Genomic DNA, 12,787 nt, shown 5'->3' on the forward strand with positions numbered 1-12,787 from the left:
GTCATAGGGTGGTCACTCAGCCATGGCATTTTACATATTTAAGAACCCATGAGCATGGGATAGCTCCTAGTTTAGGGCGAGGCCCCAATTACTTCAGTGCACGCTCTATTACAAATTGTTTTGGGAAATGGTACTTCTGAAATGAAAGCTTTTTCCATTCCAACTAAGGTTTTCCATGCACTCCTCCATGTTTCCAGTCTCACAGCCCTCTCTCAGACCAACAATTCATACATTACATCTACATGAGCACCCCTAAAAGTATTCAGCCTTTTTGAGTACTGTTGTATGCTCAATGACAGACCTCTCATCTCCGTTCAGCTGCAGTGGAACATGACACAAAGTTTGCTGTAGGTGCTGCCGCTGCTATCTTATTGGCCTCAGTCAAAGAAATGTGCAAGGCCCTGCACGGCCCGGGATGTCTCTACACCAGCATCCGGCAGCCAAAATGTAATATTATTGTGATCATGACAGTCTTTTGCACATAGATTCAATGGTTCAAAGCAATTTCACAGCACCTTCTCTTCAAATTTAAGCCAGGAAGTGACAGTGCCAAGGGAACTCTTCCTTACATGCTTACTTCAAGAACCACCCTTCACATGACCCCCACGATTAATGAACAGTTGAACTTTCTACGCCTTGAGAAAGTGCCCACTGTTGCGAAACATGTGTTGGCTGGATTAGATATTAGGTTTTTATAGTAATTAATTAGTTGCTTAATTTGCCTTTGGTATTGGAAAGGATTGGGCAAGCAAAGAGTAAATGGTGATGTTTAGCAGCAGAATGTCTCAAAAGAAAAAATAGCAAAATCAAGACAGGTTTACAGAATATCTACAATGGCTTTGATGAACAAGAATGTACATGCAATTAATTTCAATGGAGATTACTTAATATTTCCAAACACTCACATAAACCAGATTCTGTGGGTCGATGAGCCCAGTCCTATGCTCAGCACTTGAGCGCTTGACCAGAAACTTTGGTTTTGGAGAATGTATGTGTCTGTGACATGTTTGTTGCAGATCTCTTGATTTCCTTTAGACAAAAGGAATGCCCAAGGGAAAAAGGATGCATTTTCCTCTGTGATGTGATATCAGTTGTAGAACTACTTTGTAGTGGTTAAAATACCAGACCTGTATTCCACTAGGAGAAGGTGCTTCTTGGCCTTCTGAGTCCAATTGGTGGAAGTCATAATTATTCTGAAGGACGTCTTCCATCAACAGCTGCACTGCAACCAACTCCCCATGAGCCACTCTGCGGTCTTGGTCACTCAAGCCACATAAGCACAACTAGAGGGGCACAGAGCACAGAAATGCTTACATGTGGCATGGTGTTGCACAATCAGACAGAATATTTGATGCAGTGGAAACACCATGAATAACCTTGTACAGTAGATGTGCCATTGACAGCTGTGAAGTAAGGCAAAATATGCAAACATAAGTCCACTTTTGAATCCATTTAGGAAGAACCGTACCATAAAAAGGTGAATTATTCTTCAACACCCAAATGCCTAGCTCCGTCCCTAGCCTTTGACCCACGGAGAAGGGTTCATTGCTTGTGCCACTGGGACAGTCAGGAACTTGGGCATCCTAGTTAATGAAATCTTACCTTGTTCACCTCAGGACGAGGATGTGGTTATGAAGTCCAACTTCCAAATACACTTGCTGAAAAAATCTGTCCTTTTTTTTAAATGACCCAAAAAGGAAGCAGAACTAGATAGATGGTTGGTACTATCTGAATTGGATTACTGTAATGGAATTTACCTAGGTATTAACAAAATACAAACACACTAACTCTGCCCTTCTACAGGATTATGCAGCTAGGCTGATTCTGGGTCTTAGGACACATAACCACATCACAAACCGGGCCTCAAAGCATCCCGCTGGCTTCCAATGGAGCATTGCATAACACTCGGAGCACTGTCTTTTACCCACCACGGTCTGTCTAGGAAAAGACATCAATACATCACAACCTTAGTGGCTAAATATCATCCCTGCAGATTGCTTAGATCCAAGAATAAGAACCTTCTTATAACCAAACCAAGGGAACAGCAAAAGGAGGGTAAAATCATTAGCATACAACACAGCCACTTTCTGGAAAGCCCTTCCAAATGCCTTGGGACTACAAGAGAATGAGTTCAGATTCAAATGAGCGGTGAAGTCCCACCTGCTCAAGAATCCAGGTACCCTCAAGGCCACATGCACTTAGTAAATGACTGCTCAGTCATCTCCGCCCTTCCTCCCTTTCACTGCAGCCCACCCTCACACTTCTCCCACCCATGGCAACTTGAGCCCCTTCTCATCTTGGTACTTTGCCTTAATCTGCAAGCGGTACAAGTTCCCTAACTTTACAGCAGTTAAGGGGAGGGGGACTGCCCGAACATGCTAGGACCCTACCCCTCCTACCTATCAGAGCACCGTGGCCTGTCCTTTCTTGGTTTGCCGTCAGGTCCTGTGAAGTTATATCATCAGTACTGTGGTAACAGTTTTGAAAGTTCGCACCCTTGTTCACTCCTGCCTCTGACGTGATGCAATTGCTGATCTGTATACTAGGTAGTTGTGGCTCTGCGTAGTCAACAATCATTGGTCAACAATGCTCCCTTGTGCCCTTGCACTTATTGGGCCAGTTTTGACACCCCACGCTTCCCTTTTACTTCTTTCCCTCATGCACTGTGAAATTACTTGTTTGTATTTGTGCATTTAAAAATAATACAATAAAAACATGTTGATATATTTATCTACTATTAGAGACAAAAGTAAAACAATAAAATGGCCGGGTTACTCTCTCTTTGCTCAGTCGCCTATTCTTCTGAGCACAAACACATACTGCCACTGGAGCAGTGTGTGATAGAGAAAAAACTACAACGACAGGCTTTGTCTAGTGTAACTCTACTTTATCATATAGTGATAACAACGTGTTGCTATGCAGCGATTGCTACCATTATTTCCCTGTTGGGTAACACTGGAAACCGCAGGTGTTGCTATTAATGGTACTGGGAAGGTTGAGAGAGCAAGTTGGCCTTTCCAGGATTTTTAACTTCTGACCCAAAGTTGGATCCATTATCTCAGCAACAAATCCTTAACTCTCTAAACTATCTCTATGGCTTATGCCTATGAACCTCGAGGCAGGGATCTCAGGGAGATGACATTGGACACCTGCGGCTCAAGGCATGCTTCAAATTATACTTCCAAGTAGGCTGATGTCTGATCATTTCCTACACCGCTGCAACAGTCCTCCCCACATGTATATTGTGAAAAGTCATCAATGGGACACACGCAAAACAAAGAAGCCCTCATAGCTATTCAACAACTATGTTGCATATTGGCAGCTCTCCAGATGCAGTCCCTGCCACTCAGGCTGCAACTTTTATCTGGGTACATTATGGGACCGAAGAGGCGCCCAAAATATACACGCTCCAGGAGTTGAAATAAAGAACAACACACAACAGTGCCAGACATTGCTGCCTCTGTGGCTTTTAGAATTTTGTATTTTTTTGCAATGTGTATAGCGCATTAGCTAAAGTGCTGCACATGGTTACACAACACAATACACACAGGTTGAAATATAAATAATCGGACCAGAAGATTGTTACCGGGAGGAGAGAGTGGAAACACAGTGAGATTTTAGGAAAGATCAATAGATGTGGAAGGAACGTATGTCGAGGGGCAGAGAATTCCAAAGTTTTGGAGCATTAAGAGAGAAGGACCGAATGCAAGAAGGAGCGCAGGATGGTTTAGGGGCAGATAATAGATAAAGGTTTTGTGAACGAATTGGGTGAGTAAAATGAGATGAGAGCAGCAAGATGGACGGTGTGGGGAAAGTCTGTGATAACATTTGAAAACAACACAGAGAAAGTGAAAAAGAAGACAGGAGTTTTAAGGAAGTATAGAGATAGCTAAGAGAGAAGAAGAAAAAGAGGAAAGGGGATACTAAAAAAGAAGATGAATTTCTGAATTGAAGACTGAGTGGATATTAGTAAGATGTGAGGAACACAAGCCAATGAGGGAGTAGAAAGCGAAGCAGGAGAACATTGAGGATGCAATAAGGAGTTTAGCCACGTGAAAAGACAGTAAGGGACGAATACGATGAATGTTGAAAAGATGGAAACAGCAGATGTTTGCGGACTGACGAAATATGTGAGGAGACAGAGATTGAAGAGTCGAAGATAACACTGAGAATACGTGAAGAGAAGGAAAAAGGTAGCAAAGAAGGAGGAAAGAAAAGACCTGGGGATGGGGGCAGGAGGGGAGGATGGTGGGTAGAAGGGGATCTCTGTTTTGGATGGCTTAAGATGTAGGAAGCAAGTCGCCATGTAGGACTGGACAGCTGAGAGACAGGCAGTGACAGAGGAATGAAGAGAATCAGAAAAGGAAGTGAAAGAGGAGAAGATCTGGGAGTTGTCAGTGTAGAAGTGAGATGAGAGTTTGAAAGACTCAATAAGAGAAAAAAAGGAGAACAATATGATTGGAGAAAAGCAAAAGACCAAGTATGGAGCCTTGCAGGGCACTATAGCAAAGAGTATGAGCTAAGGATGTTTGACCCCCTCCCATCCCTACAAGGGACAGAATAAGTGCAGTCAGAGAGATATATATGAAACCAGCGTGTGAGTGGATCAGAGAATCCCAAAACTGAGAGGTTAGTAAGCTTTGTGGGGTGCCCGACACTGTGTCAAAAGCCACAGAAAGATCAAGAAGGAAGTGCCCAGAGGAGAAGAGAGTTAGTAACATGGAGAAATGATGTTTTGGGTTTCAGTTGAGTGTGTAGGACAAAAACCAGATTGAGCCAGGGGAAGCAAGGACTGCAGATTTAAGTATGTCGAGATCTGAGAGTGAAAAACTCCTTCAAGGATAAAGGAAGGGCAATCAGGGTCGGCCTGGGGCATCAAATTTGTTCAGGCACCAATAAAAAAGTGGCCTATAGTTGGAAATGACAATTTGTTCCTTTCATGACAGACTGTTTGTTTAGCACCTAACAGGGAGTTTTTGGTAAAATGCGTTTCAAATAGTGCATTTTAAAGAATCTTTGTTCTGTAATTTTGGTCAAAAATACCGGCCGCAGAGTGAAGAAACTTCTCAGACTGGCCCATTTTGTTACAGAAAACGGCCCCACTTTGCACAGAAAACTGGCCCACACTGTCATGTGGGTCCTGAACATTGGGCATTGCCTTATTGCCATGTAGGCCTGTCCGAGCCTGAGGAGAATGAAGATAAACAGGATCCACCAGGGGTCAAGTCCTAAAAATAAAAATAGGGGACTCATTGACATACAAGTGCCTGACCCGCGAATCTAGCAACTGCGGTTCGAATCCCCAGATTGTGCGTAAATTTGTCATTTCAAAAAAGACAGTCAAAGTGTCTTGTTTTACACACGGCCTCTAAAACACCCTGGTGGGTGGAGTCCACATTCCGAAAAAAAATGGGGGGGCACCGTCCACCCGAGTGTTCCCTCAACTTGAGCTCTGGGACGTACACCAGGAATGCTGCATCCTGGCCCCTTAACAATGGCCTGGGAATGACCCAGTCAACACCTTTATGTTACCAACGGATTATCAGTGTAAAGGAAAAGGCAGCAGATGACCTCGTGTTAACTTCACATGCTGTGCCTCTTTCCAAGACAATTAAAGTGAGGCAAGTAAAACGTCTTTTTAAAGCTTAGTGTATATTTATGTCTGCTATGAAAGAGATTTTTCAAGCTTTCAACACTTTGCATTCTGGAATTTGTATTTTCTAACCAGGATGTGGAAAATAAATCTGTAATCATACTCTGCTTAATATAACAATGTATATATTTGTCATACAGCTGATATGTGCACTTTGCGAGTAATCTCTATAAGAAAGATGCTGTACAGTTCTTGAAAACAAACAACTAAATACTTGTACCATCTAGAGTTCTGAAGGTATGTGGTCAAGTGTCTACATTTCATAGTGGGTGCACATTGCTGGATCGGTAATGTGAGACTTTAGTCTGCTGCCCACTTTTTTACACCTCACTTTACCGCTAAAGGACAAGTCTTGTCCTTGCATCTTATCTGCATCTTGTCTGCAAACATTTACAGTCCCTAGAAGAGATTAAGTTCATGCTGTTTGTAAAAAGACTCTCTTACAATGAGGCAGATGTCATGTTTAAGGGATAAACTGGTATCCTTATGCTCCATTGCTAGTGTCCCTCATGTTGTCACCTAGAATTGGTGTATTGTAGCACTGATCCTGCCACACTTATCCTCACTTCATTTACATAGGAGGACATACCTACTGAACAGCTAGTCAGGTCACCAGAGAATCCAGTAAATGGGGCGGACTGCAGAAAAGGCCGCATTCATTTCCTCCTCCGCTACCGCCAGTCATCACAGCATCCTGGGCCATACAACGCTCTTCCTCACAGTAGAATGAGTAACACCCTTTGCTATGCCCTGTAATTATGACATGTCATTGGGAGTTGCACAGCACAACTTCTGCCCTTTCATGGTCTTAGACCAACATAGGAGGAGGAGGAGGAGGAGGAGGAGCAGGGTAAGGTTGCTTGCTGCATTATTGATGTGTGCAAATATGAAAATGTAGGGCTCTTTGTGGTGTGTAAATGTGATATACGTTTTGTAGGTTGTCTGAAGCAGTTGTTAATGTACGCTCCAGGTTATGTAAAATGTTTGTGGAGTTCTTTGGGGCCTGACCGATGGGTGTTTAAGGAGTATGGGGAGATGTGTTGGTTGTTGGTTTGTGTGTTGGTTAGGGAAATGTAGAGTAGAAAGGTATATTGTGGTGGTGTACATTCGGCCTGTGTTAATCTGTGTTGTTTCGGGATTGGAATCGTGCCCTGAGATGTGTTGTGAAATAGGGCTCAGTGGTAGAAGTGTATCGATCAAAGTAGTGGAACTGTGGTATCAGCAGGGGAGAGGATAGGCAGAAACATATTGCAATGTGTTACGGGTGTTGTATCCGGGGCATTGCAATAGTCAAAGTGACCCAGTAAAAAAGACTCCTATTACAACTTTACACTAGCAAAAAGACAGGAATGGACAAATCCTCTGTATAGAATGGTGCATTTGATCATTAAAAGTACAGGAATGATAAACAGATAAAAACAAAAGTAGTGGAGCACTGCTCCTGATCGTTCCCTATCACTTCGATCACTGGTTCAGGTCAAATGTTTTAGTGGTGGCTATTGTGCCATCCCTTGGTCAGCAGACCACCCAGTAACAACTGTTGAGAATCATTTTGACTATGGAAACATCAGAGAGGGTTGCATTTATTTGTTTTTAGGCCTGCAAATCGCTTTTTCTGTTTTGTATGCCGTGGGGTGTTGTAGTACACTGAGTTAGGTTCAATAATGCATTTTCAGGTTATGATATGATATGATATGGTATGGCATTTATAACGCGCCTTGGGGCGTGACGAGGCAAGGGAGGGGGAAACAGGGGGAAGACAGACAACGATCTTACTAGGCCAGGTGTCCTTCAGATCGCGCAAGTGCATGGGAAGGGGGGAAAGGGAAAAGTGCGAGAGGGAAGGGAGGGGGGAAAGTGCAGTACATGGGATAGTAGAATAATAAGATAAATAAAACGGCCAGATGGTGGCAAGTGCAAGGTAAGAGCAAACATATGTGCTGGTAAGGGGACCGTAGGGATACAGAATAACAGTCCCCAGGTGCAGGGATTACCAGGGAGGCAGTGCAGGTGTGCAATTAGCGGGGCCTGGGCACAAGATCAGAAAATGTGCCACGGCACAAATGTAGGGCCTGCAGTTTGCAGTCAATTGCCTTAACCCACCCTTCTCGTGACCAACTGACAACTCAAAATAACTAACAGTACAAAATATATGGGGCTGTCGTAAAATGCAACTGGACATACACCATGAATGAGCAACAGGACGTTTTTCGGCATTGCATGGATGGGAGGGGTGCTTTTTTTTCTTAAAGGGGATGTATATGACCTGTCAGAGGAGCAGTAGCAGAGCAAGGGGAAGTGGTGGTCACTCCACTTGTCCGGTTGCACCCTCTACCACCTGCTTAGTCCCGGATTTGCTTTGATATTGCAATTTGTGATTATATGTGGGAAGGTCCCACGCATGGTCAGTGGAGCTTTGTGGCATGCTGCGTGCATTCCTAAATCTTCAAGAACTTTACTTTCATTGGGGTTTTAACCAAGAGGCGTGCAGCAATTGGTAGCAGAACGTTGGGACATTGGCGCTGAATTGCCAAATCTCTACTTTGGTTTTTATCAGATTACTTACTGTAAATGCACAGTGCAATCGGTACACCAAAACCTCACTAGGCATGATGTAGGTGACATTATTTTTTTAACTCCCTATCTAGGTCCCATCACACACGCTCTGCTGCATTCTCTACTCGTGTGACCAGGTCTTGACTGGATGGAATTAAGACACTGGCTCACCACATTGAAATGTACACTTCAAAAAAGGGGCAAAAACTATGTTTTGCTTGCTTGCAGTGATTGCGAAGTGTGTGTACGCAAGAGAGTTTGAATGTGTGTGCATTTGTGAGTGAGTCAGTGTGTGTGTCTGTTTGAGGGGGCGGAGCACTGGTACTATGAATGTGCTGGCTCACACCACAAATAGGATTTATAATGGCACACTGACATACTGGCATATATTCGAAGCACCATCACTAAGCACCATTACTAAAGTGTGTTACAGTGATAACACTGGCACATATTTTAGTTCAGGCAGCATGAACACTTTTTTTACAGGAAGGTGACCTTAGAACGTGCATAAAGTACCGCGCATTAAATCAGATTACGGTAAAAAACCGATACCCATTGCCTCTGATCCCTGAATTACTAGATCAAGTAAAGGATGCTTGTATCTACACTAAGTTAGACCTCCGAGTGGCATATCATCTGGTACGTGTAAAGAAAGGCGATGAATGGAAGACTGCCTTTCGCACCAAGTACGGGTTATTCGAATACCAGGTGATGTCGTTCGGGTTGTGCAATGCACCAGCAGCCTTCCAGTATTTTATGAACAATGTCTTTTGTGAACTCATTGACGTCTGTGTTGTCCTATACATAGACGATATTCTAGTGTACTCCTCCTCAGAATCAGAGCATCTGAAGCACGTTCGTGCAGTCCTTGAGAAACTATGCCAGCACAAGTTATATGCAAAATTGGAGAAATGTGTCTCTACAGAAGTTGAATTCCAGGGATTTATCCTGACTCCAAAAGGAGTTCGAATGGACTCTCGAAAGGTGGACGCAATCCTCAAGTGGCCATCACCCAGTTCAGTTAAAGGGGTACAAAGCATGCTTGGATTTGCTAATTTCTATCGCAGATTTATTCCGGAATACTCACATATTGTACACCCCATCACAGCACTTTTGTGAAAAAACAAATGTTTTTTGTGGACTGAAGAGGCTGAAAGAGACTTCCAAGAGCTAAAATCGAAATTCACCTCTGCACCTGTCTTAAAGCATGCCCGCACTGAGCTTCCATACATAGTTGAAACCGATGCATCCAGTTTAGCCATGGGAGCTGTCCTGTCCCAGAAGGATCCCGAAACCGGTCAACTTCATCCAGTAGCATTCTGGTCAAGAAAGTTCTCAGCACCCGAATTAAACTATGCGGTTACTGATAAGGAGTTATTAGCCATCAAGTCCGCCTTCAAGGCTTGGCGGCATTATCTTCTCGGTGCCAGGCATACCATCACTGTAATAACCGATCACAGGAATCTGCAGTATTTGAAAACAGCCAAGGCCCAATCATTGCGTCAACTTCGGTGGGCATTATTCTTTGCCGAATTCGATTTCGTGGTCACTTATCGACCAGGTTGTAAAAACGGCAAAGCAGATGCCTTATCCCGAATATGGATGAGAGAAGTATATTCGAACCCGGAACCGGTGCCTATAATTTCAGAACAAAGAATTCTTGGCATAACTACTCTACAGACTCTACAAGACATTCATTTAAAAATCCAACAACTTTTTTCGATCCAGCATCCCTGTTACACATTGTGGGAGGTGGTCGCTATGGGCTCGCAATCGGTTGTGTGGTACTCTTCTCTACGCGACTCCCGAGAATCCATCTCAAGATGGCTTCCGTTCTGAAGGAAGCAGTCTAGACTCTTCACGTTTCTCTGAGACGTTCCGGCCTGCTCACGTGATCCTTTATCAAACACGGAAGCCAGCAACTCCTCGCGTCGCTTCTGTTTCTACAGACGCTCCGTGAGTTCGCCTCTAGGGATTTCAATATCTCTGCCTCTACTGTTTGACTTTTCGACTAACCCTGTAACCTTTTGTCTCTCAAGCTCTCATCTCCAGACTCTCGCTTCCATTCCGGTCTCGCTATCTCTCGGGATTTCTCATCGAGTCCAGATATCCATCAGCGTCACGATTACGCCAACCCTGATTTCATCCTTGCTGAAACACCCGATAGCTGTAAGTGCCATAAAATCAGAATTCCGTTCTGTCTCTCCCGATTCAGATTCTGACCCAAGTATTATTTCTTTAAGAGCTCCCGTCTCCCGATCTCTTCTCCTTTGAAGCCCTAAATCAATCATCCTCTCCTTCACTCCGCTGGTGAGAACCTTTTACTGTGCCATTTAATTTCCAATTCCCATTCCCTTCTTTACATAACCACTCTGACCATTTTCCTTTGTTAATCCAGATGAAGCCTTCCTGCCCAGCTTCCACAGCCACTCATAGAAGACATTCATCAACCATCCGGATCCACAACACTTTCGGATTCTACCAGGGTTTTCTTCCCCATCGAGGGTTTCCCTGGCGACCCTGTTCTCTCCCCTGGTTAATCCCACTCCGGGTCGGAGAGGACAGGGCTGTCCTAGGGTAGCTTTCACGGCTGCACTTGGTTGTTCTCTGGCGGTATACTCGATCGGTCAAGGTGAGATTGTTCACATTTTGTTAATTATTGCGGGAAACAGTATCGAAATTACAGTTGTAATTCCAAGAAATAACAGTAAGCGACGCCAATAAAATATTGACAGACGAAGACCATTATGGAACAACAAATGCAGCAATTAATGGCCGCTATGCAGGCCATGTCTTTAGAGGTACAATCACTTAAGCAGGACAATGTACAATTACGACAACAAGTTGCTAGAGCATTTTCTGATACCCCCCGTCCACATTACACCCGATAATGTATGATGGCGACCCTTACAAACTCAAAGAATTTCTTGATAGCTGTACGGTCCAGTTTACACTTAAACCTCGTTTTTTCCCAACAGACAAAGATAAGGTGGGGTTTGTGATTTCTCACTTATCTGGGCCCGCATTGGCATGGGCCACGCCCTTGGTTACCTCAAACAATGTAATCCTTGATTCTTATGCTGCTTTCTCTAACAGTTTAAAATCCATGTTTGGGAGGAAAGAAATCACTGTATCCTCTCAGGAAAGACTTCTTGACCTAAAACAGAGCGGAAAGGACCTTTTAGGGTATATCACCCAATTTAAGCAGTTATCTTCTGAATTAGGATGGCCGGATGAGGGTCTTCTTACTCTTTTTCGTAGGGGATTTAACAGATGAGCTGAAAGACGAGATTTCTAAAGTTCCTCGCCCAGCCAACTTAGCAGACATGATAACGCTAACCATGCAAATTGAGTACCGGTTGCAAGAACGATCCTATGAACGGAAAAAGAGCAAGAGTACCCGATCCTTTAGTGAATATTATCAGACAGGAAATAAACCACACTTCCAAAATGAGGAGCCCATGCAGATTGGAGCTGTGAGGGGACCACTATCCGCTTCTGAAAGAGAAAGAAGAAAGACCGGTGGACTGTGCATGTATTGTGGTTCTTCACTACATGTTTTGAAGGATTGTCATTTGGTTCCTCCACGACGTACCCCAACTCCTAAATCGGGAAACTTCAAAGCCCTACCTCAAGGGGAAGAACGGCAGTGGCTCCAAATCCTATTTCCCCATACCGAATGGGAATGTCGCTTGACACAGCTACTTGCCAAACCATGGTGGTGGTATCTCTATCCATGATTCTTTCAGAACGAGTGTTAGCGGGCATACCAGCCTTGATTGACTGTGGAGCTGCAGGCAATTTCCTGGACAATGATTGGGCCACGAAACACGAGATACAACTTGTTTCCAAATCCATCATTACTCCTATCCAAGGAGTGGATGGAAGTCCATTGAGCTCTGGGCCGATCAAGGAACAGACCGAACCGATTACTTGTATGGTTGCCAATCATAAAGAAACTTTGGTCTTTGACCTTATTAAAGCCGCTCACTTCCCTCTTATCTTGGGTCTCCCATGGTTATGACTCCATAACCCTTATATTAACTGGTCGGCGGGTACTTTATTCCTAGGGTCTGAGTTCTGCGTAAATCATTGTTTGTCCCAGGAGTCAGTGGGTGTTCACATTCCGACTGAAGTGTCAGACCATCCAACCGGGCCCACCATAAACCAACTAGAGATCATCCCTCTGTGTCATCGAAAGTTTCAGTCAGTTTTTGAGAATCCCATATTTCCCACTCTACCTCCTCATAGGAGGGACAATTGTCATATCAACCTTCTTCCAGAACAGCCCATTCCCTTTGGCAGAATGTTATGTTTTGTCCCAAAGGGAAAAGGCAGTCCTAAAAGACTATCTCCAGGCCAATTTACGCAATGGTCTAATCTCTGAGTCCATCTCCCCAGCGGGCGCTTCTCTTTTTTTTATCCCCAAAAAAGATTCTGAGGAACTCCGTCCCTGCATCGACTAGAGAGGTCTCAAAAAGATTACTATTCCTGATAAGTACCCCGTGCCTTTAATATCTGACATTATAGAGGGAGTCCGGGGGGCTTCTGTTTACACTAAACTCGATCTCAGACGAG

General features: G+C 44.0%; 1 long non-coding RNA gene across 1 annotated transcript in view; it reads right to left on the bottom strand.

Moving 5' to 3' along the window:
• Nucleotides 1-1,133: 1,133 nt before the first annotated feature.
• The window catches only part of LOC138453562 (uncharacterized), a 28,189-nt gene continuing 16,535 nt past the window's right edge, over nucleotides 1,134-12,787 (bottom strand). Inside the window, exon 3 of the long non-coding RNA XR_011260469.1 lies at nucleotides 1,134-1,283. This is a non-coding gene — a long non-coding RNA (uncharacterized lncRNA). The remainder of the gene's footprint in view (nucleotides 1,284-12,787) is intronic.

Source organism: Ambystoma mexicanum, chromosome 4p (genome assembly GCF_040938575.1).
Source record: "Ambystoma mexicanum isolate Mex_15411 chromosome 4p, UKY_AmexF1_1, whole genome shotgun sequence".
Taxonomy (NCBI): domain Eukaryota; kingdom Metazoa; phylum Chordata; class Amphibia; order Caudata; family Ambystomatidae; genus Ambystoma; species Ambystoma mexicanum.